The 12,100-nt window shown below is 43.2% G+C and overlaps 1 long non-coding RNA gene across 1 annotated transcript; it reads left to right on the top strand.

The window, feature by feature from the left end:
• Nucleotides 1-236: 236 nt before the first annotated feature.
• Nucleotides 237-3,843, top strand: LOC112238820. The gene is made up of 4 exons (XR_006082463.1): nt 237-481; nt 1,854-1,956; nt 2,901-3,067; nt 3,614-3,843. It is a non-coding gene; the product is annotated as an uncharacterized LOC112238820 (long non-coding RNA).
• The last annotated feature ends 8,257 nt before the right edge of the window (nt 3,844-12,100 follow it).

Here is a 12,100-nt window from a genome sequence, read left to right as displayed (position 1 = left end):
CTGTAGATATAACGTGATTTGACTTCAGTTATCTGTGTCCAATGACCTTGACCCACCACCACAGAAAGCACTGAGCTAGGCTGAAAGACCTGCATTTTGGAGCTGCCTTGCTCAAGAATACAAAAAAAAGAGACCATGTTTGTATGCTTTATTAACTCAATGATATATATATAGTTTGCAAAACTGGCAAGCCCCATGTAAAAAAATTTGGGGCAAAACATGTGAGGCTCAAAACAGGCGGGGCTCTGCCTAGTGTTTTCTCTTGTCCTACACCCTCCCTCCTCCTGGGAGAACCGTAGCAGAGTGGTCACCAGATCGAGTTCTCTCATCTCACCTGTGACGCAACATATTGGCTGCCAGCCGCCGTTAAACCACAACGAAGAAGAAGGATGGGCTGGGCGGTAGGAAACGAAAGTAAACTGTAGCGCTCTTCTTCGGCTGAATCGCTCGTCTGGAGTGTCTGAAAACGGACCCGTCCATGGTAAGAAATTGAGTTGAAGGAAAACTGAGTATGCTGATATTTCATGGATAAATATATTATATCTGTAATAGGGTTGCCAACTGTCCCGAATTAGCCGGGATGTCCTTTATATTGGGCTAAATAGGTTTGTCCCGTGCGGGACCTCCCTTGTCCCGTATATTCATGCCACCAAACATCCTAGTTAGATGCAAAATTGCGCAATTATGATCTCCTCTGCAAAAACTTGTAAATGAATGACAGATTTCTTGAGTTATCTTAGATTATTTTCAGTAAGTGTATACTGGCTACATCGTCTCAAAATGGAGTTGATGAGGGAAGTGAGGAATGGGAGAATGTCTCCAGACATCCAGACATCGATATGGTCAAATGGTCAAGTGGCCAGGTTCTCGGGCGGCCGGACATCACTAGTCGCAAGATTTCATCTGGAGAGTGAGGGAAGAAAGAGGTCAAGGTGTAGGGTCTGATTAGGACCAGTGGACTCAGTGGGCTGAGTGAAAGAGGAGCGGATATCATCAACTTTTTTTACAAAGTGATTGACAAAGTCATCCGCAGAGAGGGAGGAGAGAGCAGGAGGAGATGGAGGATTAAGGAGGGAGGAGAAAGTGGGAGAAGAGTTTCCAAGGGTTCGAGGCAGAAGCTTGACATTTATAGTGATAGAAAATGGCTTTAGCAGTGTATACAGAAGAAGAGAAGGTAGAGAGGAAGGATAAGATAGGGAGATAGAGGAGAGATAATAATCATGTTACTTTATCTTGATCTCTTTGTTATTGTTATTATTATAATTATTATTGTTATCATCATTATAATAATAGGTAATGTCATTATCATTTGAAGGCTTAGTATAACAGTCTTGTATAACACCATCGAGCTGTAGGCCTAAGAGCGCATCCTGTTTAGTCTTAATACCATAACTTACCTATATTTCAATACTTATATAGGCTACTGTATCAATCAATTCGCTCATGTCGTCACACAGCATACAAGTCATTTATGACTTCAATTAATCATTTAAAGTTTTAAAATAAAATAAAGCAAACATCGAATAATTAGGTAAAAAATAAATAAAGTTCATTTTCGGGAAATTGCATTCACGAATGAATGCGACTGTCTTTAGTCTTGGCTGCAATAAAAACGTAACAGCAGACTCTCTGGTATCCTGACACTTTATTTAGTGATGTTTACATTGTTCCAAATGGTCAGCACAATTAAAGATGTGAGATGTGTGAGTTATGGCAGTGAAAACAGGGTGTCGGTGAGAAAGAACCCTGCAGAGGAGTGGAAGAGATAAGAGACTAGTCAGACAGTCCACTATAAATCAACTTGGGGACATTTACTGCTGAGCCTTCAGTACTAATTCTGTCTCTATGTTCAGGCCACCTGCTGTCCAGCTGAGATCCTGATAATGGCAGAAATATGCAGAGAAGAAGAAGGAAAAGAGGAAGATGATGATGAAGAAGAATACAACAGAGAAGTGGGTATGTAATCAGTCGGCTTATGGTAGAGAAGTTAACATTCAATTATCTGGCAACAGCTCTGGTGAACACACCTGCAGTCAGCATGCCAATTGCATGGTCCCTCAAAACTTGGGACATTTGTGGCATTATGTTTTGTGACAACTACACATTTTAGAGTGGCCTTGTATTGTTCCCAGCACAAGGTGCACCTGTGTAATGATCGTGCTGTTTAATCAGCTTCTTGATATGCCACACCTGTCAGGTGGAGGGATTATCTTGGCAAAGGATAAAGTTTCACTAACAGGAATGTTAACACATTTGTTCACAACATTTGAGAGAAATAAGCTTCTTGTGTGTATGGATCATTTCTGGGATCTTTTATTTCAGTTCATGAAACATGGAGGCAACACTTTACATGTTGCATTTATTTTTTTGTTCAGTGTATTTTCACGTCAAAATCCATATCCACCCCAGAAACATGGTCATCAACTCACTTCATGCTACAAATGCTACAAATGCAAAGTCATTCATTCATTTACATTTATACTATCATTAATTTCTACAATTGACCTGTCTGATGATGATAATATTAATGATAACCTCTCTCTCTCTCTCTCTCTCTCTCTCTATGGGAAACACATGTTAAGTAGATAAATAATAAAAATTAAGAGAAAACATTACACTCACAGAAGTTCCAAAAGAATAAAGACATTTCAAATGTCATATTGTGTCTATTATCTCCCTCGCATTCCTCCCTCACAGCATCACATGCCCATGGCTCCTCCTCTTCCTCTTCCCCATCCCCATCATCACACATTACAGTGTAATGTCCTGCTAAACCACCAGGGCGCCCTAGAGATAGGGAGGGTATAATCAGAGATGTTATATCGACTTCGCAGCTAGATTAGAATGGTTTAACCATGGTCTCTTGACTGACTCTCACACCTATTTTGGTTTGTTGTCAGTTTGTCCACAAGAGGGCGACGCACTACTAGAGACCTTTGGTAGGATGTGTCATGGGATGAGCTGAGCTGCTCAAAACGAAAGGAAACTGTAGCGCTCTGCCATCGGGCTTCATTATTTTCCAGTCGGCTGGCTGCGCCTGGAGTGTCTGAAAATGGACTCATCAAAAGTAAGACAATATAGTTCGGAAAGGAAAACTTAGTGTGTTACTATTTTATCTGTTAACGTCCCTGAAAATGGTTGTTGATACAGTTAAGTAGGCTACATTGTATCCGTTTCATATTTGATTTTACAGCAACATGGAAGTGCGAGATTGACTCGATCAAAGTAACGGAAATAGTGATTTACATGATGCAATAACATGTGATGTAATAGACATTAATGTAGGCCTATGAACTATATGTTCTAATCTTGCTATGAATTCATAACGCAGTAATATCATATTAATTCATAGCTAGTACTTGGCACGTCATTCGAACGAGTGAAGAAAGCAGAACTCGTTTATAATTTACTTTGTAACGTTAATTAACTGGTAAACTGTTGCGATTTACAATCAAGTGACGTTGTCAAGAGAACTAGTGTTCTCAACAATGACTATCTCATCCATTAAGTTTTATTACACGCCTAGACCCTAACCTGGTGTGGTCCTCAGTAGAAAATACTTCAGACAAGACAGACTGTGTGTGTGTGTGTGTGTGTGTGTGTGTGTGTGTAGGTGGTAGCTGCCTCTGAGAAGGAACAGAAGCCAGCAGGGAAGGAGAGTGAAGAGACGCCAGCGAACCGTCCATCACCTCTTATGGAATGTGAGTGAACATAGAGGATATTAGTCCAGGGTGCGAATTATGGGTTGGCTCAAATAAACCGTCAGGGTTTGGGAAGGTTACTTTCTAAATGTGATCCGTTACAGTTACAAGTTATCTGTCGGTAACGTAACTTTTGGATTACCCCCAAACTCAGTAATGTAATCTGATGACTTTTAGATGACCCCTGAAGAGCCATTAGAAGAAGACAATAATGTATGTTAACATTTGAATGACATCTATTGCAGGATAAATCAATGTTAATGTTTCCATAGCTGGCCATATATGGATGTTACATTTTACTTTGTGGTGGTTATGTAGGCTTCTTCTAACCCATTGCTTTCCACTTCATATAATAATACGATTAAATTATATCTTTACATTAAAAACCAAAGTCTCAGAATTCCAGGCATTCCAATAATGTTATACCCCTTGATCTTCAAGAATAGGACTTGGAAATATGGAAGTATAGATTAGCCAAAGTGTTTAACCAGAGCATGACCCCAAAACTAAGGACTTAGCCAGCCTTACTCTGTTTATGATTTTGTTGTCATGGAGGACTGATTCGCCTCATTGATTCCAGTTGAAAAGTAAATGCTGTTCTCATGGAATGTCATGCTTTGCCAAAGAGTGTGCAATGCTGTCATCAAGGCAAAGGGTCGCTACTTTCAAGAATGTCAAATACAAAATATATTTTAATTTGTTCACTACATGATTCCTTATGTGTTATTTCATAGTTTTGATGTCTTCACTGTTATTCGACAATGTAGAAAATAGTCCAAATAAAGAAAAACCCTTGAATGAGGAGTGCCCAAACTTTTGACTGGTACTGTATTTATAATTTATAAGTCCAAAAATGGATGTAGCAACTACAGATTAGCCCTTTAAGCCTATCAAAAGTTTTAGGAAAAAAAAGCCCCACTTTTATTCCACAGGCTGGGATCCTCACTATGCAGCTGTTATTCTATAGGCTGGGATCCTCACTATGCAGCTGTTATTCTATAGGCTGGGATCCACACTATGCAGCTGTTATTCTATAGGCTGGGATCCACACTATGCAGCTGTTATTCTATAGGCTGGGATCCACACTATGCAGCTGTTATTCTATAGGCTGGGATCCTCACTATGCAGCTGTTATTCTATAGGCTGGGATCCTCACTATGCAGCTGTTATTCTATAGGCTGGGATCCTCACTATGCAGCTGTTATTCTATAGGCTGGGATCCACACTATGCAGCTGTTATTCTATAGGCTGGGATCTACACTATGCAGCTGTTATTCTATAGGCTGGGATCCACACTATGCAGCTGTTATTCCATAGGCTGGGATCCACACTATGCAGCTGTTATTCTATAGGCTGGGATCCACACTATGCAGCTGTTATTCTATAGGCTGGGATCCACACTATGCAGCTGTTATTCCACAGGCTGGGATCCACACTATGCAGCTGTTATTCTATAGGCTGGGATCCACACTATGCAGCTGTTATTCTATAGGCTGGGATCCACACCATGCATCTGTTATTCCATTGGCTGGGATCCACACTATGCAGCTGTTATTCTATAGGCTGGGATCCTCACTATGCAGCTGTTATTCTATAGGCTGGGATCCACACTATGCAGCTGTTATTCTATAGGCTGGGATCCACACTATGCAGCTGTTATTCTATAGGCTGGGATCCACACTATGCAGCTGTTATTCTATAGGCTGGGATCCACACTATGCAGCTGTTATTCCATAGGCTGGGATCCACACTATGCAGCTGTTATTCCACAGGCTGGGATCCACACTATGCAGCTGTTATTCCACAGGCTGGGATCCACACTATGCAGCTGTTATTCTATAGGCTGGGATCCACACTATGCAGCTGTTATTCCACAGGCTGGGATCCGCACTATGCAGCTGTTATTCCATAGGCTGGGATCCACACTATGCAGCTGTTATTCTATAGGCTGGGATCCACACTATGCAGCTGTTATTCCATAGGCTGGGATCCACACTATGCAGCTGTTATTCTATAGGCTGGGATCCACACTATGCAGCTGTTATTCTATAGGCTGGGATCCACACTATGCAGCTGTTATTCCACAGGCTGGGATCCACACTATGCAGCTGTTATTCCATCAGGCTGGGCTGGGATCCACACTATGCAGCTGTTATTCTGGGATAGGCTGGGATCCACACTATGCAGCTGTTATTCTATAGGCTGGGATCCACACTATGCAGCTGTTATTCCACAGGCTGGGATCCACACTATGCAGCTGTTATTCCACAGGCTGGGATCCACACTATGCAGCTGTTATTCCACAGGCTGGGATCCACACTATGCAGCTGTTATTCTATAGGCTGGGATCCACACTATGCAGGGATCCACACTGCAGCTGTTATTCCACAGGCTGGGATCCACACTATGCAGCTGTTATTCCATAGGCTGGGATCCACACTATGCAGCTGTTATTCTATAGGCTGGGATCCACACTATGCAGCTGTTATTCTATAGGCTGGGATCCACACTATGCAGCTGTTATTCTATAGGCTGGGATCCACACTATGCAGCTGTTATTCCATTGGCTGGGATCCACACTATGCAGCTGTTATTCTATAGGCTGGGATCCACACTATGCAGCTGTTATTCTATAGGCTGGGATCCACACTATGCAGCTGTTATTCTATAGGCTGGGATCCACACTATGCAGCTGTTATTCTATAGGCTGGGATCCACACTATGCAGCTGTTATTCCATAGGCTGGGATCCACACTATGCAGCTGTTATTCTATAGGCTGGGATCCACACTATGCAGCTGTTATTCCATAGGCTGGGATCCACACTATGCAGCTGTTATTCAAGAGGGATCGCATTTTTTTCAGCTTAAACTTTATGAATTCAACCATTATTCTATAGGCTTCAAACTACACATTTAGATTTGTGATCAGCCATCCACAACCACCACAATCCATAAGCTAAATGAGAGAGCATGACCAAAACTACCACACTTAGCAGCTTACTCTGTTTATGATTTTGTTGTCATGGAGGCTGGGATTCCAGTTGAAAAATAAATGCTGTTCTCATGGAATGTCATGCTTTGCAGCTGTTAAAGAGTGTCAATGCTGTCATCAGGCAAAGGGTCTGGGATCACACTCAAGAATCTCAAATACAACATATATTTTGATTTGTTCAACACTATGCAGCTGTTACTACATGATTCCTTATGTGTTATTTCATAGTTTTGATGTCTTCACTGTTATTCGACAATGTAGAAAATAGTCCAAATGGGATCCACAATGAGGAGTGCTTTTGACTGGTACTGCCAAAAATGCTGTTAGCAACTACAGATTAGCCCTTTAAGGATCAAAAGTTTTAGGAAAAAAACCATGCACTGGTTATTCCATCAGCCCCACTTTTATTCCACAGGCTGGGATCCACACTATGCAGCTGTTATTCTATAGGCTGGGATCCACACTATGCAGCTGTTATTCTATAGGCTGGGATCCACACTATGCAGCTGTTATTCTATAGGCTGGGATATTCAGCTGTTATTCTATAGGCTGGGATCCACACTATGCAGCTGTTATTCTATAGGCTGGGATCCACACTATGCAGCTGTTATTCTATAGGCTGGGATCCACACTATGCAGCTGTTATTCTATAGGCTGGGATCCACACTATGCAGCTGTTATTCTATAGGCTGGGATCCACACTATGCAGCTGTTATTCTATAGGCTGGGATCCACACTATGCAGCTGTTATTCTATAGGCTGGGATCCACACCACACTATGCAGCTGTTATTCTATAGGCTGGGATCCACACTATGCAGCTGTTATTCTATAGGCTGGGATCCACACTATGCAGCTGTTATTCTATAGGCTGGGATCCACACTATGCAGCTGGCTGGGATTCCACACTATGCAGCTGTTATTCTATAGGCTGGGATCCACACTATGCAGCTGTTATTCTATAGGCTGGGATCCACACTATGCAGCTGTTATTCTATAGGCTGGGATCCACACTATGCAGCTGTTATTCCATTGGCTGGGATCCACACTATGCAGCTGTTATTCTATAGGCTGGGATCCACACTATGCAGCTGTTATTCTATAGGCTGGGATCCACACTATGCAGCTGTTATTCTATAGGCTGGGATCCACACTATGCAGCTGTTATTCTATAGGCTGGGATCCACACTATGCAGCTGTTATTCCACAGGCTGGGATCCACACTATGCAGCTGTTATTCCACAGGCTGGGATCCACACTATGCAGCTGTTATTCCACAGGCTGGGATCCACACTATGCAGCTGTTATTCTATAGGCTGGGATCCACACTATGCAGCTGTTATTCCACAGGCTGGGATCCGCTATGCAGCTGTTATTCCATAGGCTGGGATCCACACTATGCAGCTGTTATTCTATAGGCTGGGATCCACACTATGCAGCTGTTATTCCATAGGCTGGGATCCACACTATGCAGCTGTTATTCTATAGGCTGGGATCCACACTATGCAGCTGTTATTCTATAGGCTGGGATCCACACTATGCAGCTGTTATTCCACAGGCTGGGATCCGCACTATGCAGCTGTTATTCCACAGGCTGGGATCCACACTATGCAGCTGTTATTCTATAGGCTGGGATCCACACTATGCAGCTGTTATTCTATAGGCTGGGATCCATACTATGCAGCTGTTATTCCACAGGCTGGGATCCACACTATGCAGCTGTTATTCCACAGGCTGGGATCCACACTATGCAGCTGTTATTCTATAGGCTGGGATCCACACTATGCAGCTGTTATTCTATAGGCTGGGATCCACACTATGCAGCTGTTATTCCACAGGCTGGGATCCACACTATGCAGCTGTTATTCCATAGGCTGGGATCCACACTATGCAGCTGTTATTCTATAGGCTGGGATCCACACTATGCAGCTGTTATTCTATAGGCTGGGATCCACACTATGCAGCTGTTATTCTATAGGCTGGGATCCACACCATGCATCTGTTATTCCATTGGCTGGGATCCACACTATGCAGCTGTTATTCTATAGGCTGGGATCCACACTATGCAGCTGTTATTCTATAGGCTGGGATCCACACTATGCAGCTGTTATTCTATAGGCTGGGATCCACACTATGCAGCTGTTATTCTATAGGCTGGGATCCACACTATGCAGCTGTTATTCCATTGGCTGGGATCCACACTATGCAGCTGTTATTCTATAGGCTGGGATCCACACTATGCAGCTGTTATTCTATAGGCTGGGATCCACACTATGCAGCTGTTGCAAGAGCGCATTTTTTCAGCTTAAACTTCTTGAATTCAACCATTATTGGGTTCAAATACACATTTAGATTTGTGATCAGCCATCCACAACCACCACAATCCATAAGCTAAATGAGAGAGCAGCAGTGTGTTTCACATCAATGAGCTATGTAGATCAATATTAAGTGATATCCGTATCGCCGTCATCCTTACCTCAAAGCGTTTCTTCAAGTTTGATACCGACAGCAGTCGCACCATTGGAAGAAAGGGAGTGTTTTATGTCACATGATCTGTAAAGACTCCAAACATTCATGAATTATAGACAACTCATGAACTAGGGTGTAAACATGTTTTGATTCAACTCATGAACTAGGGTGTAAACATGTTTTGATTCAACTCAGGTATTATATTGAATGTAGGCTTCCTGTTCTGCGTGTGTTCCAGTGTGTTCATGTGTGTAAAATTGCCTCGTCTGAGAGTGTAGGCCACCAGCAGTGGTGTAGGTCTAGTGGAGGGTAAACACAAGTAAACGCAATTGACCCACTTTTTTCAGACAAATGCATTGAAGTATTGGGAGCGTTACTTTTTTCACCGCGACTGGCTATCAGAGTTTACCCACCAATATTTTTGACCACTACATCACTGGTTACTGGTTCGGCCTATCAGAGTTTACCCACCTATTATCTTACCACTACATCACTGGTTACTGGTTCGGCCTATCAGAGATTACCCACCAATATTTTGACCACTACATCACTGGTTACTGGTTCCACTACGTCACTGGCTATGGTTCAGCCTAGAGTTTACCCACCAATATTTTGACCACTACGTGGCACTGGTTACTGGTTCCACCTATCAGAGTTTACCCACCAATATTTTGACCACTACGTCACTGGCTACTGGTTCGGCCTATCAGAGTTTACCCACCAATATTTTGACCACTACGTCACTGGTTACTGGTTCGGCCTATCAGAGTTTACCCACCAATATTTTGACCATTACATCACTGGTTACTGGTTCAGCCTATCAGAGTTTACCCACCAATATATTGACCACTACGTCACTGGTTACTGGTTCGGCCTATCAGAGTTTACCCACCAATATTTTGACCACTACGTCACTGGCTACTGGTTCGGCCTATCAGAGTTTACCCACCAATATTTTGACCACTACATCACTGGTTACTGGTTCGGCCTATCAGAGTTTACCCACCAATATTTTGACCACTACGTCACTGGCTACTGGTTCAGCCTATCAGAGTTTACCCACCAATATTTTGACCACTACGTCACTGGCTACTGGTTCGGCCTATCAGAGTTTACCCACCAATATTTTGACCACTACGTTGGCTACTGGTTCCCTACCCCAATATTTTGACCACTACGTCACTGGCTACTGGTTCGGCCTATCAGAGTTTACCCACCAATATTTTGACCACTACGTCACTGGCTACTGGTTCGGCCTATCAGAGTTTACCCACCAATATTTTGACCACTACGTCACTGGCTACTGGTTCAGCCTATCAGAGTTTACCCACCAATATTTTGACCACTACGTCACTGGCTACTGGTTCAGCCTATCAGAGTTTACCCACCAATTTACCCACAGAGTTTAATATTTTGATCAGAGGCTTTACCCACCAATATTTTGACCACTACGTCACTGGCTACTGGTTCGGCCTATCAGAGTTTACCCACCAATATTTTGACCACTACGTCACTGGACTGGTGTCAGTGTACATATTTTGACCACTACGTCACTGGCTACTGGTTCGTATCAGAGTTTACCCACCAATATTTTGACCACTCAGGCTACTGGTTTAGAGTTTACCCACCAATATTTTGACCACTACTGGCTACTGGTCACTGGCTACTGGTTCAGCCTATCAGAGTTTACCCACCAATATTTTGACCACTACGTCACTGGCTACTGGTTCGGCCTATCAGAGTTTACCCACCAATATTTTGACCACTACGTCACTGGCTACTGGTTCAGCCCACTATCACTGGCTACTGGTTCAGCCTATCAGAGTTTACCCACCAATATTTTGACCACTACATCACTGGCTACTGGTTCAGCCTATCAGAGTTTACCCACCAATATTTTGACCACTACATCACTGGCTACTGGTTCGGCCTATCAGAGTTTACCCACCAATATTTTGACCACTACGTCACTGGCTACTGGTTCGGCCTATCAGAGTTTACCCACCAATATTTTGACCACTACGTCACTGGCTACTGGTTCGGCCTATCAGAGTTTACCCACCATATTTTGACCACTACGTCACTGGCTACTGGTTCAGCCTATCAGAGTATATTTTGACCACTACGTCACTGGCTACTGGTTCACCTATCAGAGTTTACCCACCAATATTTTGACCACTACTGTCACTGGCTACTGGTTCTAGCCTATCAGAGTTTACCCACCAATATTTTGACCACTACATCACTGGCTACTGGTTCAGCCTATCAGAGTTTACCCACCAATATTTTGACCACTACGTCACTGGCTACTGGTTCAGCCTATCAGAGTTTACCCACCAATATTTTGACCACTACGTCACTGGCTTTGGTTCACCTATCAGAGTTTACCCACCAATATTTTGACCACTACGTCACTGGCTACTGGTTCGGCCTATCAGAGTTTACCCACCAATATTTTGACCACTACGTCACTGGCTACTGGTTCGGCCTATCAGAGTTTACCCACCAATATTTTGACCACTACGTCACTGGCTACTGGTTCAGCCTATCAGAGTTTACCCACCAATATTTTGACCACTACGTCACTGGCTACTGGTGTCATGTACATATTTTGACCACTACGTCACTGGCTACTGGTTCAGTTCAGCCTATCAGAGTTTACCCACCAATATTTTGACCACTACATCACTGGCTACTGGTTCAGCCTATCAGAGTTTACCCACCAATATTTTGACCACTACATCACTGGCTACTGGTTCACCTATCAGAGTTTACCCACCAATATTTTGACCACTACGTCACTGGCTACTGGTTCAGCCTATCAGAGTTTACCCACCAATATTTTGACCACTACGTCACTGGCTACTGGTTCAGGCCTATCAGAGTTTACCCACCAATATTTTGACCACTACGTCACTGGCTACTGGTTCAATCAGAGT

This window comes from Oncorhynchus tshawytscha, unplaced genomic scaffold (genome assembly GCF_018296145.1).
Source record: "Oncorhynchus tshawytscha isolate Ot180627B unplaced genomic scaffold, Otsh_v2.0 Un_contig_1626_pilon_pilon, whole genome shotgun sequence".
Classification (NCBI taxonomy): Eukaryota; Metazoa; Chordata; class Actinopteri; order Salmoniformes; family Salmonidae; genus Oncorhynchus; species Oncorhynchus tshawytscha.
Note: the sequence above shows the minus strand (reverse complement) of the source record. Positions and strands in the feature narration are given on the sequence as shown.